This window comes from Bufo gargarizans, chromosome 1 (genome assembly GCF_014858855.1).
Source record: "Bufo gargarizans isolate SCDJY-AF-19 chromosome 1, ASM1485885v1, whole genome shotgun sequence".
NCBI classification, from domain to species: Eukaryota; Metazoa; Chordata; class Amphibia; order Anura; family Bufonidae; genus Bufo; species Bufo gargarizans.
The window spans coordinates 753,096,787-753,113,053 of record NC_058080.1 but is presented as its reverse complement, the minus strand read 5'-3'; the positions used below and the strand labels follow the sequence as shown (position 1 = coordinate 753,113,053).

The window sequence follows — 16,267 nt, the reverse complement described above, 5'->3', positions numbered from 1 at the left end:
CCCCACATTCTGGAACTCTCTACCCCAACATATCAGACTCTCATCTACAGTGGAATCCTTCAAAAGAAACCTGAAAACCCACCTCTTCAGACAAGCCGACAACCAGTGATCCTGTTGCCTCTATACCGCCATGCACAACTTTATCCGCACCTACTGTGTCCTTCTCCCATACCTTGTAGATTGTAAGCCTCACGGGCAGAGTCCTGTGTAATCTATATATAGTGCACAGCGATGAGTGTAATGCATACGGTGCAGAGCTGTGTGTGTGTAATGCAGCGCCCCCCTTCTGACAGGGGCACTGTCATAAGGGGGGCACCAGCAGCACCGACAGCAAGGAGGCTCCTTGGCCAGTGTAGCGACTGCCACAAACACCACACACTGTAACGACATGCAGGATGGCGGCAGCCTTCTCTCACCTCCCGGCAGCACCCTTACTACTTTATAGACGCACTGCTTGTGTCACAACTTACACGCTTCTCATTTACGAGATTCCAATCCAACAAATCCCAGGCATAGTCATCTGTATTGCCATCCACAGGAGAGGGAGAGATGTGTTTGCTGGGATTCGAACCCACAACCTTCTATATCAGAGGCAAAGCACTATAAGAGCTGCATAGCCACTGACAGAAAAAATATGAGACTTCTACTGTAGACTCTGTTATAGCCAGTGTACATCTATACACATGACAGCTGCCCCAACACACCCAGCACTGCTATAGCTCTATATATGACAGCTGCCCCAGCACACCCAGCTCTGCTACACGTGACAGCTGCCCCTGCACACTCAGCTCTGCTATATCTATATATCTCTAAGTATTACTATACAGTAGATAGAGATATAGCAGAGCTGAATGTGCAGGGGCAGCTGTCATATATAGAGATATAGCAGAGCTGAGTGCGCTGGGGCAGCTGTCATATATAGAGATATAGCAAAGCTGAGTGCGCTGGGGCAGCTGTCATGTGTATGGATGTACACTAGCTATCAAAGCTATAACAGAGTCTACAGTAGAAGTCTCATATTTTTTCAGCCAGTGGCTATGCAACTTTACAGCTGTGTGGTTAAGTGCCTTGCCTCTGATACAGAAGGTCGTGGGTTCGAGTCCCAGCAGAAACTTTTCTGAAATACAGGCTAAATTAGAATACACAAGCACTGACTCCATATACAGCGTGGAAGAGGCTGCATCGCATCGCTGACATGGAGGTAAGTATAAGTGTTTTTTGTTTTTTTAAATACCCACATGGGGGGAGAGGGAGGCACTTGATACTGGCACATGGGGAGGGGGGTTGGTACCTGATACTGGCACATGTGGGGGAGGGTTTGGCACTATGATACTGGCACATGGGTGGGAAGGAGAGAGGCACTTGATACTGGCACATGGGGGGGTTGACACTATGATACTGGCACATGGGGGAAGGAGAGAGGCACTTGATACTGGAAGATGGGGTTGGCACTATGATACTGGCACATGGGGGGGTGGGAAGGAGAGAGGCACTTGATACTGGCACATTGGAAGGGGGGGAGATGGCACTATGATACTGGCACATATGGGGAAGAAGGAGAGAGGCACTTAATACTGGCACATTGGGGGGGCTACTGGCACATGATAGGAGGCTACTGGCACATAAGGGGGACTACTAGCACATAGGGGGGCTACTAGCACATAAGCGTAGTTACTGGCACATAAGGGGGCTACTGGCACATGATAGGAGGCTACTGGTACATAAGGGGGGCTACTGGCACTTGATGGGGCTACTGGCACATGATAGGAGGCTACTGACACATGATAGGAGGCTACTGACACATAAGGGGGGCTACTGGCACTTGATAGGGGGTTACTGGCACATGATAGGGGGGTGACTGGCACATAAGGGGGCTACTGGCACATGATAGGGGGGGGCACTGGCTACTGGCACATGATGGTGGGGGGGCTCTTATTACTGGCACACGATTGGGGGCATCTATAGGGGCTCTTATTACTGGCACATGATTGGGGGCACATCTTACTGGCACATGATTAGGGGCATCTATAGGGGCACATCTTACTGGCACATAATTGGGGGGCATTTATTAGGGCACTTATTACTGGTACATTATTGGGTGGCACTATAGGGGCATCTACTGAGGCTAAAAAGAAGGGGTATTTTATATGGGGGATCTGTATAGGGGCATTTTATACTGGGACATATTATGGTGGGTACTATGGGGAAGGGGGAGAGGAGCACTATGGTGTCATCTACGGGGGGCACTGAGAAGGGGTCGTTTATATTGGCACATTATGGGAACATTAGCTCAACTGGGGGCATTACAAGGGGGTAGGTTTTGCACATTATAAGGAGAATTATTTCTACTGGGGGGGGGGGGCACTATGGTGAGCTTTATTACTCCCCCATGGTATGACCCCCTAGTAGCAGCACCAGCCTCTCCCTGCTCTGCTATTCCTCTGCCCCTTCTCCAAATCCTTATTATGAAATCTTTCTCAATAGGATAAACACATCAGCTCCGCCGAGCCCCCGGCCAAAGTGTGGAAGTGGCGTCCGAGATCCCCAAGGGCCAAGCCAAGTAACTGTAAGTTTTCATGTGGAGTATGTTTATGTTATACACATATAGCCTACACTGTGCCACACACTATACAGTATACCGCTACACTGTGCCCCACAATATACAGTATACCGCTATACTGTGCCACACAATATACAGTATACCGCTACACTGTGCCCCACAATATACAGTATACCGCTATACTGTGCCACACAATATACAGTATACCTCTACACTGTGCCACACAATATACAGTATACCTCTACACTGTGCCACACAATATACAGTATACCGCTACACTGTGCCACACAATATACAGTATACCTCTACACTGTGCCACACAATATACAGTATGCCTCTACACTGTGCCACACAATATACAGTATGCCTCTACACTGTGCCACACAATATACAGTATACCTCTACACTGTGCCCCACAATATACAGTATACCTCTACACTGTGCCACACAATATACAGTATACCTCTACACTGTGCCACACAATATACAGTATACCTCTACACTGTGCCACACAATATACAGTATACCTCTACACTGTGCCACACAATATACAGTATACCGCTACACTGTGCCACACAATATACAGTATACCTCTACACTGTGCCCCACAATATACAGTATACCTCTACACTGTGCCACACAATATACAGTATACCGCTACACTGTGCCCCACAATATACAGTATACCGCTACACTGTGCCCCACAATATACAGTATACCGCTACACTGTGCCCCACAATATACAGTATACCTCTACACTGTGCCCCACAATATACAGTATACCTCTACACTGTGCCACACAATATACAGTATACCTCTACACTGTGCCCCACAATATTACAGTATACCGCTACACTGTGTAGGGGTTATACTGTTTATTGTACAGCATGGCACAGAGGTTATATTGTCTGGCATGGTGTAACCTCCATACATTTTATGTACAGTATACAGTAATCCGCCATCGATGCTTTGGATCTGGTTTTATATGTTACTTGGTTTTTGTCCAGTTACTTGCGTGTGCTCGGTGAGACCTGCTGTGATTGGGTTTTAGTTAGTTATTAAATGCTAACATAACAGTTTTTTTGGTTTTGCACATTATTGATGATTGTATTTAATGACTACTTTCTAAGGGTATTGCCGTCCTTTATACTGCACTTCTCCTGCACCGCTCTGCCTGCGACCTTTAGCAGTTTAAGTAGTAATTTATGATTTTCTTTTGCTCTCAATAAATCTTGTGTTAAATTTTTTTAAAAAAAAAATAAATATGGTGAGACGGTTGCAAGTACTCTTCTGATATGATTTCATCTAGCAGTTTTGATGGGGGGGGGGGGGGGGAGTTTTTTTGACACTCGCCCTGAGAGAAATTTTACCTAGAAACTGCACTGGTGTAATGTATACGGTGCAGAGCTGTGTGTGTAATGTATACGGTGCAGAGCTGTGTGTGTAATGTATACGGTGCAGAGCTGTGTGTGTAATGTATACGGTGCAGAGCTGTGTGTGTAATGTATACGGCGCAGAGCTGTGTGTGTAATGTATACGGTGCAGAGCCGTGTGTGTAATGTATACGGTGCAGAGCCGTGTGTGTAATGTATACGGTGCAGAGCTGTGTGTGTAATGTATACGGTGCAGAGCTGTGTGTGTAATGTATACGGTGCAGAGCTGTGTGTGTAATGTATACGGTGCAGAGCTGTGTGTGTAATGTATACAGTGCAGAGCTGTGTGTGTAATGTATACGGTGCAGAGCTGTGTGTGTAATGTATACGGTGCAGAGCTGTGTGTGTAATGTATACGGTGCAGGGCTGTGTGTGTAATGTATACGGTGCAGAGCTGTGTGTGTAGTGTATATGGTGCAGGGCTGTGTGCGTAATGTATACGGTGCAGAGCCGTGTGTGTAATGTATACGGTGCAGGGCTGTGTGTGTAATGTATACGGTGCAGAGAGGTGTGTGTAATGGATACGGTGCAGAGCTGTGTGTGTAATGTATACGGTGCAGAGCTGTGTGTAATGGATACGGTGCAGAGCTGTGTGTGTAATGTTTACGGTGCAGAGCCGTGTGTGTAATGTATACGGTGCAGGGCTGTGTGTGTAATGTATACGGTGCAGAGCTGTGTGTGTAATGTATACGGTGCAGAGCTGTGTGTGTAATGTATACGGTGCAGAGCTGTGTGTAATGTATATGGTGCAGAGCTGTGCGTGTAATATATACGGTGCAGAGCTGTGCGTGTAATGTATACGTGCAGAGCTGTGTGTGTAATGTATACGGTGCAGAGCCGTGTGTGTAATGTATACGGTGCAGAGCCGTGTGTGTAATGTATACGTGCAGAGCCGTGTGTGTAATGTATACGGTGCAGAGCTGTGTGTGTAATGTATACGGTGCAGAGCTGTGTGTGTAATGTATACGGTGCGGAGCTGTGTGTGTAATGTATACGGTGCGGAGCCGTGCGTGTAATGTATACTGTGCAGAGCCGTGCGTGTAATGTATACGGTGCAGAGCCGTGCGTGTAATGTATACGGTGCAGAGCTGTGTGTGTAATGTATACGGTGCAGAGCTGTGTGTGTAATGTATACGGTGCAGGGCTGTGTGTGTAATGTATACGGTGCAGAGCTGTGTGTGTAATGTATACGGTGCAGAGCCGTGTGTGTAATGTATACGGTGCAGAGCCGTGTGTGTAATGTATACGGTGCAGAGCCGTGTGTGTAATGTATACGGTGCAGAGCTGTGTGTGTAATGTATACGGTGCAGAGCTGTGTGTGTAATGTATACGGTGCAGAGCTGTGTGTGTAATGTATACGGTGCAGAGCTGTGTGTGTAATGTATACGGTGCAGAGCTGTGTGTGTAATGTATACGGTGCAGGGCTGTGTGTGTAATGTATACGGTGCAGAGCTGTGTGTGTAATGTATACGGTGCAGAGCTGTGTGTGTGTAATGTATACGGTGCAGAGCTAGGGTTGCCACCCGTAGGGGAATCACCCGGACAGTCCGGGTACGTAATCCTGTGCCCGGGTACAAGCCTTTCTCAGACCCGGGCACAGGAAGATTCATTTCAAACTGCAGAGACTTCTACGCTAGCCGGCCCTCGCCTGGCGGCTGGCGGTGAGTGTCAGTCAGCGGTGCCGGCGGCGATGAGGACAGGTGTCAGCAGCGGACGTCAGCTGAGCCTGTCACTCACTGCCGGCGCGGCGATCAGCTGAGCCGCTGTGACTGTGCAGGAATAGGTTGGATTCAGTGGTGACCTCTACGCTGGAGGCTGGAGCTGCAAGCCAGTGTGGAAGCATCAGTTCAGATCAGACGGGCACGACCGTAATACTTCACATGCTCACAGGCTGTGATTGCCTGCAGGGCGGGCGGCGCTGTCTTCAGACACTACTCTCCGTCCTCCCTCCCTCTCTTGCTCTCTGCTAGTGAGTAGAGGAAGTGACATCAGAGGGGGAGGAGCAATCATTCTCCGGCAGCTGCTCCACTCCAGCCCAGCAGAGGTCAGTACTTTCTTCTTCTTTTCGTCTGGGAGGGAGACAGTCAGTAACAAAAAGGTATTTGAAACATTTGAAGATGTTAAATGATATGTGATATAATATTAATTGATATTTAAAAGAATGTATTACATTACACACCATCTATAGTAATACACTTGGCAATGGGAGGTCTGTATGGGAACGTCAAGAACTATATTTGAAGTCTCCATATGTGACAATGTGAAGCCCATACATTAGTAAGACACGCCTGTATCTATGGTGTGAATGACTGACAGGGACAGACAAGGGGGGGTCTTCTTACACTCTGTTGGGGGTTGTTGGTTGCTGGAGAAGATGAAGGGAAGACGCATGGAGCTTGAGAAGAGGATTCCTGACTTTCAGCAAAGATACCTCAAGGATCACCAACATTCACTCATGAACAATTAGACTAAGACTTTTCCTAAACCTTTTCTGTAAGTAATCAACTCTTATGAAGACCGATAATAAATCGCATTATTCATTTTTTTTATATAACTCTTGCTGCATCCTAGTGATGAGTCCTCCGGGTGATCTTTACTCCAAATAAGCAGACACTAGATTTGGAGAGGATCACCAAATCAGGTTGATACATTTTTCATACGTAAATATTTTATATAAAGAGACATATTACAGAAGACGGTGTTTAATAGAAAATATTAATTGGAAGGGGGGGGGCACTTGTTAGTATTGCGCATAAAACATGCCCCCATATACCGCTACACTGTGCCCCACAATATACAGTATACCGCTACACTGTGCCCCACAATATACAGTATACCTCTACACTGTGCCCCACAATATACAGTATACCTCTACACTGTGCCACACAATATACAGTATACCGCTACACTGTGCCACACAATATACAGTATACCTCTACACTGTGCCACACAATATACAGTATACCTCTACACTGTGCCACACAATATACAGTATACCACTACACTGTGCCACACATAGTATACCGCTACACTGTGCCCCACAATATACAGTAACCTCTACACTGTGCCCCACAATATACAGTATACCTCTACACTGTTCCACACAATATACAGTATACCGCTACACTGTGCCACACAATATACAGTATACCGCTACACTGTGCCACCAATATACAGTATACCGCTACACTGTGCCACACAATATACAGTATACCTCTACACTGTGCCCCACAATATACAGTATACCTCTACACAGTGCCCCTCAATATACAGTATACCTCTACACTGTGCCACCAATATACAGTATACCTCTACACTGTGCCACACAATATACAGTATACCCTACACTGTGCCACACAATATACAGTATACCTCTACACTGTGCCACACAATATACAGTATACCTCTACACTGTGCCACACAATATACAGTATACCTCTACACCGTGCCCTGCACATATACAGTATACCGCTACACCGTGCCACGCAATATACAGTATACCTACAAACCGTGCCACGCAATATCAGTATACCTCTACACCGTGCCACGCAATATACAGTATACCTCTACACTGTGCCACCAATATACAGTATACCTCTACACTGTGCCACCAATATACAGTATACCCTACACTGTGCCACCAATATACAGTATACCTCTACACTGTGCCCCAATATACAGTATACCTCTACACTGTGCCACCAATATACAGTATACCTCTACACTGTGCCACCAATATACAGTATACCTCTACACTGTGCCACCAATATACAGTATACCTCTACACTGTGCCACAATATACAGTATACTCTACTGTGCCACCAATATACAGTATACCTCTACTGTGCCACCAATATACAGTATACCTCTACACTGTGCCACCAATATACAGTATACCTCTACACTGTGCCACCAATATACAGTATACTCTACACTGTGCCCCAATATACAGTATACTCTACACTGTGCCACCAATATACAGTATACCTCTACACTGTGCCACCAATATACAGTATACCTACACTGTGCCACCAATATACAGTATACCTCTACACTGTGCCACAATATACAGTATACCGCTACACTGTGCCACGCAATATACAGTATACCTCTACACTGTGCCCCATCAATATAAGTATACCGCTACACTGTGCCCACACAATATAAGTATACCGCTACACTGTGCCCACACAATATACAGTATACCGCTACACTGTGCCCCGCAAGATACAGTATACCTCTACACTGTGCCACAGCAATATACAGTATAACCTCGACACTGTGCCACACAATATACAGTATACCTCTACACTGTGCCCACAATATCAGTATACCTCTACACTGTGCCCACAATATACAGTATACCGCTACACTGTGCCCCACAATATACAGTATACCGCTACAACTGTGCCCCACAATATACAGTATACCTCTACACTGTGCCCACAATATACAGTATACCGCTACACTGTGCCCCACAATATACAGTATACCTCTACACTGTGCCCCACATATACAGTATACCTCTACACTGTGCCCCACAATATACAGTATACCGCTACACTGTGCCCCAAATATACAGTATACCGCTACACTGTGCCCCACAATATACAGTATACCTCTACACTGTGCCACGCAATATACAGTATACCTCTACACTGTGCCACGCAATATACAGTATACCTCTACACTGTGCCACGCAATATACAGTATACCGCTACACTGTGCCCCGCAATATACAGTATACCTCTACACTGTGCCCCGCAATATACAGTATGCCGCTACACTGTGCCACAAAATATACAGTATGCCTCTACACTGTGCCACAAAATATACAGTATACCTCTACACTGTGCCACGCAATATACAGTATACCTCTACACTGTGCCACGCAATATACAGTATACCTCTACACTGTGCCACGCAATATACAGTATACCGCTACACTGTGCCACGCAATATACAGTATACCGCTACACTGTGCCACGCAATATACAGTATACCGCTACACTGTGCCACGCAATATACAGTATACCGCTACACTGTGCCACGCAATATACAGTATACCGCTACACTGTGCCACGCAATATACAGTATACCGCTACACTGTGCCACGCAATATACAGTATACCGCTACACTGTGCCACGCAATATACAGTATACCCGCTACACTGTGCCACGCAATATACAGTATACCGCTACACTGTGCCACGCAATATACAGTATACCGCTACACTGTGCCCCGCAATATACAGTATACCGCTACACTGTGCCCCGCAATATACAGTATACCTCTACACTGTGCCACACAATATACAGTATACCGCTACACTGTGCCACACAATATACAGTATACCTCTACACTGTGCCACACAATATACCGTATACCTCTACACTGTGCCACACAATGTACAGTATACCTCTACACTGTGCCCCACAATGTACAGTATACCACTACACTGTGCCACACAATATACAGTATACCGCTACACTGTGTAGGGGTTATACTGTTTATTGTACAGCATGGCACAGAGGTTATATTGTCCGGCATGGTGTAACCTCCATACATTTATGTACAGTATACAGTAATCTGCCATCGATGCTTTGGATCTGGTTTTATATGTTACTTGGTTTTTGTCCAGTTACTTGCGTGTGCTCGGTGAGACCTGCTGTGATTGGGTTTTAGTTAGTTATTAAATGCTAACATGACAGTTTTTTTGGTTTTGCACATTATTGATGATTGTATTTAATGACTACTCTTCTAGGTATTGCCGTCCTTTATACTGCACTTCTCCTGCACCGCTCTGCCTGCGACCTTTAGCAGTTTAAGCAGTAATTTATGATTTTCTTTTGCTCTCAATAAATCTTGTGTTAAGCATAAAAAAATTAAAAATAAATAAAAATGGTGAGACGGTTGCAAGTACTCTTCTGATATGATTTAATCAAGCAGTTTTGATGGGGGGGGGGAGGTTTGACACTCGCCCTGAGAAAAATTTTACCTAGAAACTGCACTGGTGTAATGTATACGGCGCAGAGCAGTGTGTGTAGTGTATACGGCGCAGGGCCGTGTGTGTAGTGTATACGGCGCAGGGCCGTGTGTGTAGTGTATACGGCGCAGGGCCGTGTGTGTAGTGTATACGGCGCAGGGCCGTGTGTGTAGTGTATACGGCGCAGGGCCGTGTGTGTAGTGTATACGGCGCAGAGCTGTGTGTGTAATGTATACGGTGCAGAGCTGTGTGTGTAATGTATACTGTGCAGAGCTGTGTGTGTAGTGTATACGGCGCAGAGCAGTGTGTGTAGTGTATACGGCGCAGAGCAGTGTGTGTAGTGTATACGGCGCAGAGCAGTGTGTGTAGTGTATACGGCGCAGAGCAGTGTGTGTAGTGTATACGGCGCAGAGCAGTGTGTGTAGTGTATACGGCGCAAAGCAGTGTGTGTAGTGTATACGGCGCAGGGCCGTGTGTGTAATGTATACGGCGCAGGGCCGTGTGTGTAATGTATACGGCGCAGGGCCGTGTGTGTAATGTATACGGCGCAGGGCCGTGTGTGTAATGTATACGGCGCAGGGCCGTGTGTGTAATGTATACGGCGCAGGGCCGTTTGTGTAGTGTATACGGCGCAGGGCCGTGTGTGTAATGTATATGGCGCAGGCCCGTGTGTGTAGTGTATATGGCGCAGGTCCGTGTGTGTAGTGTATATGGCGCAGGTCCGTGTGTGTAGTGTATATGGCGCAGGGCCGTGTGTGTAGTGCATACGGCGCAGGGCCGTCTGTGTAGTGCATACGGCGCAGGGCCGTGTGTGTAATGTATACGGCGCAGGGCCGTGTGTGTAATGTATACGGCGCAGGGCCGTGTGTGTAGTGTATACGGCGCAGGGCCGTGTGTGTAGTGTATAAGGTGCAGAGCCGTGTGTGTGGAGCAGTACAGATTTGTATGTCTCAGGCTCAGGCGGCGCACACATCTCTATCACCTCACGAGGAGGAGCTTCTTATTATCTAGAATCTGAATCTCCTCAGACAGCACAGCCTGGAGCCTGACTCCGCCCACACATGGTCACATGGTCATGACATCACCAAAGGTCCTTTCGCCTCCTAGGCATCTATTACTCCAGGTCATGTGATTCCTGACTCCTCCCACACAGGTGACTAATCACATGGCTATGACATCATCGCAGGCCCTATAACAACAGAACAACCAAGCTGCAGCTCTACAGCAGGAGGTAAGTGTGCGGTCACAGGCATGTAAGGATTGGGGTCCATGGTGACCCTGTGAGGGGCGCAGCTTCTTTTTATGGCCGTTCTCTGACCTCACTGACACAGAATGTTGTTGTGCTACAAGATCCTTAAAGGGGTTGTGACATATCGCTAGGACCCCTAGCTCTGGGGCCCGCTCTTTTCTCCAGAATTGGCCCCTCGAAGTGAATGAGAGTGCACCTCACATGCACAGCCGCCCACCACTCATTTCTTTGGCCGTGCCGAAAATAGCCAAATGCTGGTTCTGCTATTCTCGGGACTCCCATAGAAGTACATGGAGAGCAGGCTGGTCTTGCGCGGTGCACCCTCATGAGATGAGTGAATTAAAAATAAAGTGGCTGATCCATTTGATCGCGATGGCCCAGCGGCCGCCATCTTGATTGAAGATCATGTCAGCTGGCATGGTGAAGTCTTACATCACCACCAACAGGATTTAGTCTGAGATCTTCAAGCAAGATGACGGCCGCAGGCCCGTCATGATCAAATGGATCTGGCAAGTATGTTTTTCTTTTTTTTTTTTTTTTACGCAAAGCGCGAGTTGTGCCGGCATACATACATAATTCCTCTGGGTAGCCATCTTATATGCTTCTGGCATATGTAAAAAAAACCTGTGAACTCTCATCTTCCTGAAGCCTGGGTCGCCTATGATATAGATGGACACTTTTATTACCACTACTCTTTGAGACCAGCTATAAAAAGGTCATAAAGGCTATACCAGGCCCAGCTCATCCTGTCCGGTAAGATAAGATCAGCTCGCTGTCAAGCCTGGCTGGAGCGTGACGTCATTAATTTCCAGGTCTGGTTTGAGGAGAGCTAATAGCCCTTAATTAGCTCTGGGCATAAAACCAGTCCACTTTCATATTTCCTTTATGAATCAACTTATGCCCTTTCTGACACCAGATCCAGGCTCTACAGAGTATTGTGGTTAATTGGGTATCAAATATGACTAGAGGATGTGATTCTGTAGCTGACCTATGGGTGGTAAAAGAACTACAGGTCCCAGCATTACCGTGTGTGGTCTCATTCTGTAGGTAAATAAATAAGGATCGCAAATATGTATTCTATATAAAAATATGCCGATGTATCAGGGAGATACGGGCTTAAGTATAATCCTCATTGTAGGAACTGAACTTTGATGGGGTCATAAAACACTTGGGGGCCACTCCCTAGGCTTCACAGTCCCTCTGCTGCCATTGGCTGACAGGAGTAAGTCTCCTGCCCATGGGAGAGTTCATAAAAATCCATGCACAAGGACAGAGGAGAGAGACCCATGGAACATCACCAGACACTTAATTGGACATTGACGGCAGATCCCTGTATCAGAAGAACTTCGAGGGTCTCCCCTGATACATACTGAAAAGGGGTTGGCAAGGATTCAAAAAGGACATATGAACGACCATCTGAAACCCAGAGAAACTAAGTATTCTTTCATCTTTTCCCCTTTCATTTGAACTGTCGTGATTATTTATATTGTTGTTATTATTCTGTAGATGTATAGTCATTTTCATTAGACTTGTATGCACTGCTTTTTACCGCTTATTAAAGATTATAAAATCTAAGTGGCCAAGTCTTCCATATTCTAAGCTGCTGAACAACGTACCTTGCCTCTGAAGAGACGTTACCAGGTAGTTAGTTAAATTGCATTTAGGAATTGTAGCTGGGGGTGATTGACTGCGGTTGGTCAGTAAGTGATATCCGGTTCATCCACTGATCTGTGTGATAGTGAATGACCCGGATAGTCGGCTCGTGGACCGGGAACCCACGTGGTGGCAGTTACTGAAGTATAGTGGGGGGGTGTTAGCCGAGTGGTAATACCCCGGTCACGTGAGGTCTCTGTGTGTGCGCAGACTCCGTCACAGACCACTACGTCACAGCTGTGGGATCCGGAGCGATCGGATCCATAGTTCGTGACATTTTCTGGTGGCAGCTTACGGGATTCTGTATGCTTAGAATATTAGTGCATGAAGTTATGTCCATAACTCTGTACTAAAGGATTGAAAAATTCTGGAAGACGAAGCACAGTGCATTAGTTTTGATAGAATAATAGTTCACGACAGTACCCTCCCCTCTCTCTTGTTTTCTGTCCTATCTTTTATTTGGCAATAATGTCCGAATCCGTGAATTATGACGTCATGAGCGTGGCTGATATCACAGCTCTGTGTGAGCACAAAGGCATCCAAGTATATGGGAAAAATAAGACTGTCCTTATCCAGGAGTTATGTGCACGGAGGAGTCAAGAGTCATCCCTGCAGGATTCAGAGAATGGAGGAGACTCTGGGGCCCCTGAGCCAGGTGACCCCTTCCAGAATGAGGATGATGAACTGGGAGGAGGACAGCCTGCTGGGGCTTGCAGTCCTCTAGCTGGACATAACTCTGTCTATGCCATCCCAAAATGGTCTGGACCAACTAATGCTCAGTAACCCGGACTTATATTTTCGGCTGCTGGAGGCACGTCGGGCAGAGCGCAAGGCTGAGCGCGAGGCTGCCGAACGGGAAGCTGTCCGCAGGCATGAACTGGACCTGGCCCGAGTACAGCTTCAGGGGTCCGACCGGCATGCCACATCCACAGGCCCATCCTTGATGGTCAAGCCAAAACTGCCTGTGATGGAGTCTGAGAACTGTGACATTGATCTTTTCCTGCATGCTTTTGAAACCTCATGCCAACAGTACCAGGTGCCAGAGCCACAGTGGGCGGGACATCTAATGTCCGCACTGAAGGGCAAAGCTATGGAGGCCCTGGTCGGACTACCATTAGCAGAGCGTACCAGTTACGCGGTCATCAAAAAGGCTATTCTGGTCAAGTACCAGCTGACTCCAGAGACTTACCGTTTACGGTTCCGATCCCTGCGGAGAGGGCCCGGAGATACTTTTATGGACCACCTAGGCAAGTTGCAGACCACCTTCCAACAGTGGTCTGATCCCCTCACAGAGGACACCAAGCAGTCCCTGGCGGATCTGATGGTCCGAGAACAGTTTGTCTCCAATTGCCCCACGGATGTGCAAAAATATGTATGTGAGCACAAGCCGAAGAGTGCGCGAGAGGCGGCCGAGCTAGCCGATGAATATGTCGCCATGCCCAGCACTCGGGCATTCAAAGACACTCTGTCCCGCCTGGGAGGAACCTCTTCATCTGCTTCTTCCTCCCGGCCAACTTTGTCGGTTCCTGTCCAGCGACCCTTTCACAGGCCTGCACAAAGACCTGAAGGAGTCAAGCCAGCACCGACAGACGTGCGCAAGTGCTATGCGTGCGGCATACCAGGACACATCAGCCACTCGTGCCCGGAGAAGAAGACAGCACCCCCTGGCAAGCTTGCCCGCAACCCATCATCTGTGCTGTTGGTGAATGGAGCTGCAAGACACACCGCAGACAACCTACAGTCGGTTACTGTGGGCAACCGATGCACCACAGGCTTCCGCGATACAGGAGCCGAAGTCACACTAGTTCGGCCTGAACTAGTGGATGACGCAGACCTTATTCCCGGCAAAAGCCTCACCATCACGGGAGTTGGAGAGTGAGCCCTGGGAGTGGAGTAAGGGAGGTGGGAGTCTCTGCGGAGATCCCCACAAATGTTTTATTAGGCACTGACCTAGGACGATTGGTCTCGTGCTACGTGCCCCCTGGAAGCACACAGGACTCACCCGTCCCTATGGAGGTCCCTGGACATACCGAGGTACTGTGCAAGGATGTTTGCGTAACATCAGATAACCTTGGGGATGGACCTCGGGAGGTGGGAGGTGGGGTGTGTGGGAGCAGTTCTCCTATGACAGGAGATGTAGAGGGGATGGCGGGTGTATGTACACAGGTAGCGGACATGTGTTTAACTGATTCAAGTTGTGCAAATGTTAAATGTGATGACATTATTGTGCCTGTGTTGCCCATCACTCGCAGGGCTGCAAAAGCCGCAGCGGAACGCTCCATTGGGGAAGAGCAAGTGGAAGTGTCCCCTTCCACCGGTTCGGACCCCGTGGACTTAACCGCGTCAGAGCCTCAGCCACTGTCCCTGTTCGCCACAGGACAGCTGGCTGGGACTTGTAGTGCCGCCTTTGAGCAGGCCCTGCGAGATGACCCTACCTTGGAGCAGCTAAGAGGGTTAGCTGCCAGCCCTCCCACTGAGGGAGACAAATACCGAGTGTGTTGGGACAATGGGAAACTGTATAAGGAGGACATCTCCCACAGTGACAGTAAGGTGGGGCCACTCAAGAGGCAGCTCATTGTACCTGTGCAGTTCAGGGAACAATTACTGCAAGTGGCTCATGAGATCCCCTTAGCTGGTCACCTGGGAATAACCAAAACAAAGTCCCGGGTGATGCAGAATTTTTTCTGGCCTGGCCTCGGGGCAGATGTCGCCAAGTACTGCAGGTCCTGCGACACCTGTCAGCGAGTTGGCAAAGCAGGAGACTGTCACCGAGCTCCATTGAATCCCTTACCGATAATTGATGAACCCTTCAGGAGGGTGGCCGTGGACATCATTGGTCCACTGGCCATCCCCAGCAGTTCGGGTAAACGATTCATATTAACCTTGGTGGATTACGCGACGCGCTACCCGGAAGCAGTGGCGTTATCCTCCATTAGGGCGGACAAGGTTGCAGACGCCCTGCTGGGGATCTTCACGAGAGTGGGGTTCCCAGCTGAGCTTCTCAGCGACCAAGGACCTCAGTTCATGTCTGAACTAATGCAGGGGCTCTGTAGGAAAATACAGGTGAACCATATTGTAGCCAGCCTTTACCACCCACAAACAAACGGCCCTCTGTGAGCGCTTCAACGGGACGTTGAAGCAGATGCTGAAGACGTTTGTGGAGGCGCAAGGGAAGGACTGGGAACGATATCTACCTCACCTGCTATTTGCCTACAGAGAGGTTCCCCAGGAGTCAACCGGGTTTTCGCCCTTCGAACTCCTGTATGGTCGACGAGTAAGAGGTCCCCTAGACCTAATCAGAGAGTCTTGGGAAGGCAAGGTTGCCGGAACTGAAGTCTCTGTAGTAGACTATGTCCTCAGGTTCCGAGACAAAATGGAGTCGCTG

The 16,267-nt window shown here is 48.0% G+C and overlaps 1 protein-coding gene across 3 annotated transcripts in view; it reads left to right on the top strand.

Moving 5' to 3' along the window:
• LOC122925102 (gastrula zinc finger protein XlCGF57.1-like) overlaps positions 1–16,267 on the top strand; it is a 139,304-nt gene that overhangs the window by 104,205 nt on the left and 18,832 nt on the right. The window contains exon 1 of one of the 3 annotated variants that reach the window (XM_044276619.1): positions 5,995–6,088. The exons of 1 other annotated variant lie outside the window; for it this stretch is intronic. The gene's annotated coding sequence lies outside the window, so the exon portion shown is untranslated. Of the gene's footprint in view, positions 1–5,994; positions 6,089–11,162; positions 11,212–16,267 lie in introns of those variants that run through there. One more of the 3 variants, XM_044276618.1, reaches the window with a different exon arrangement.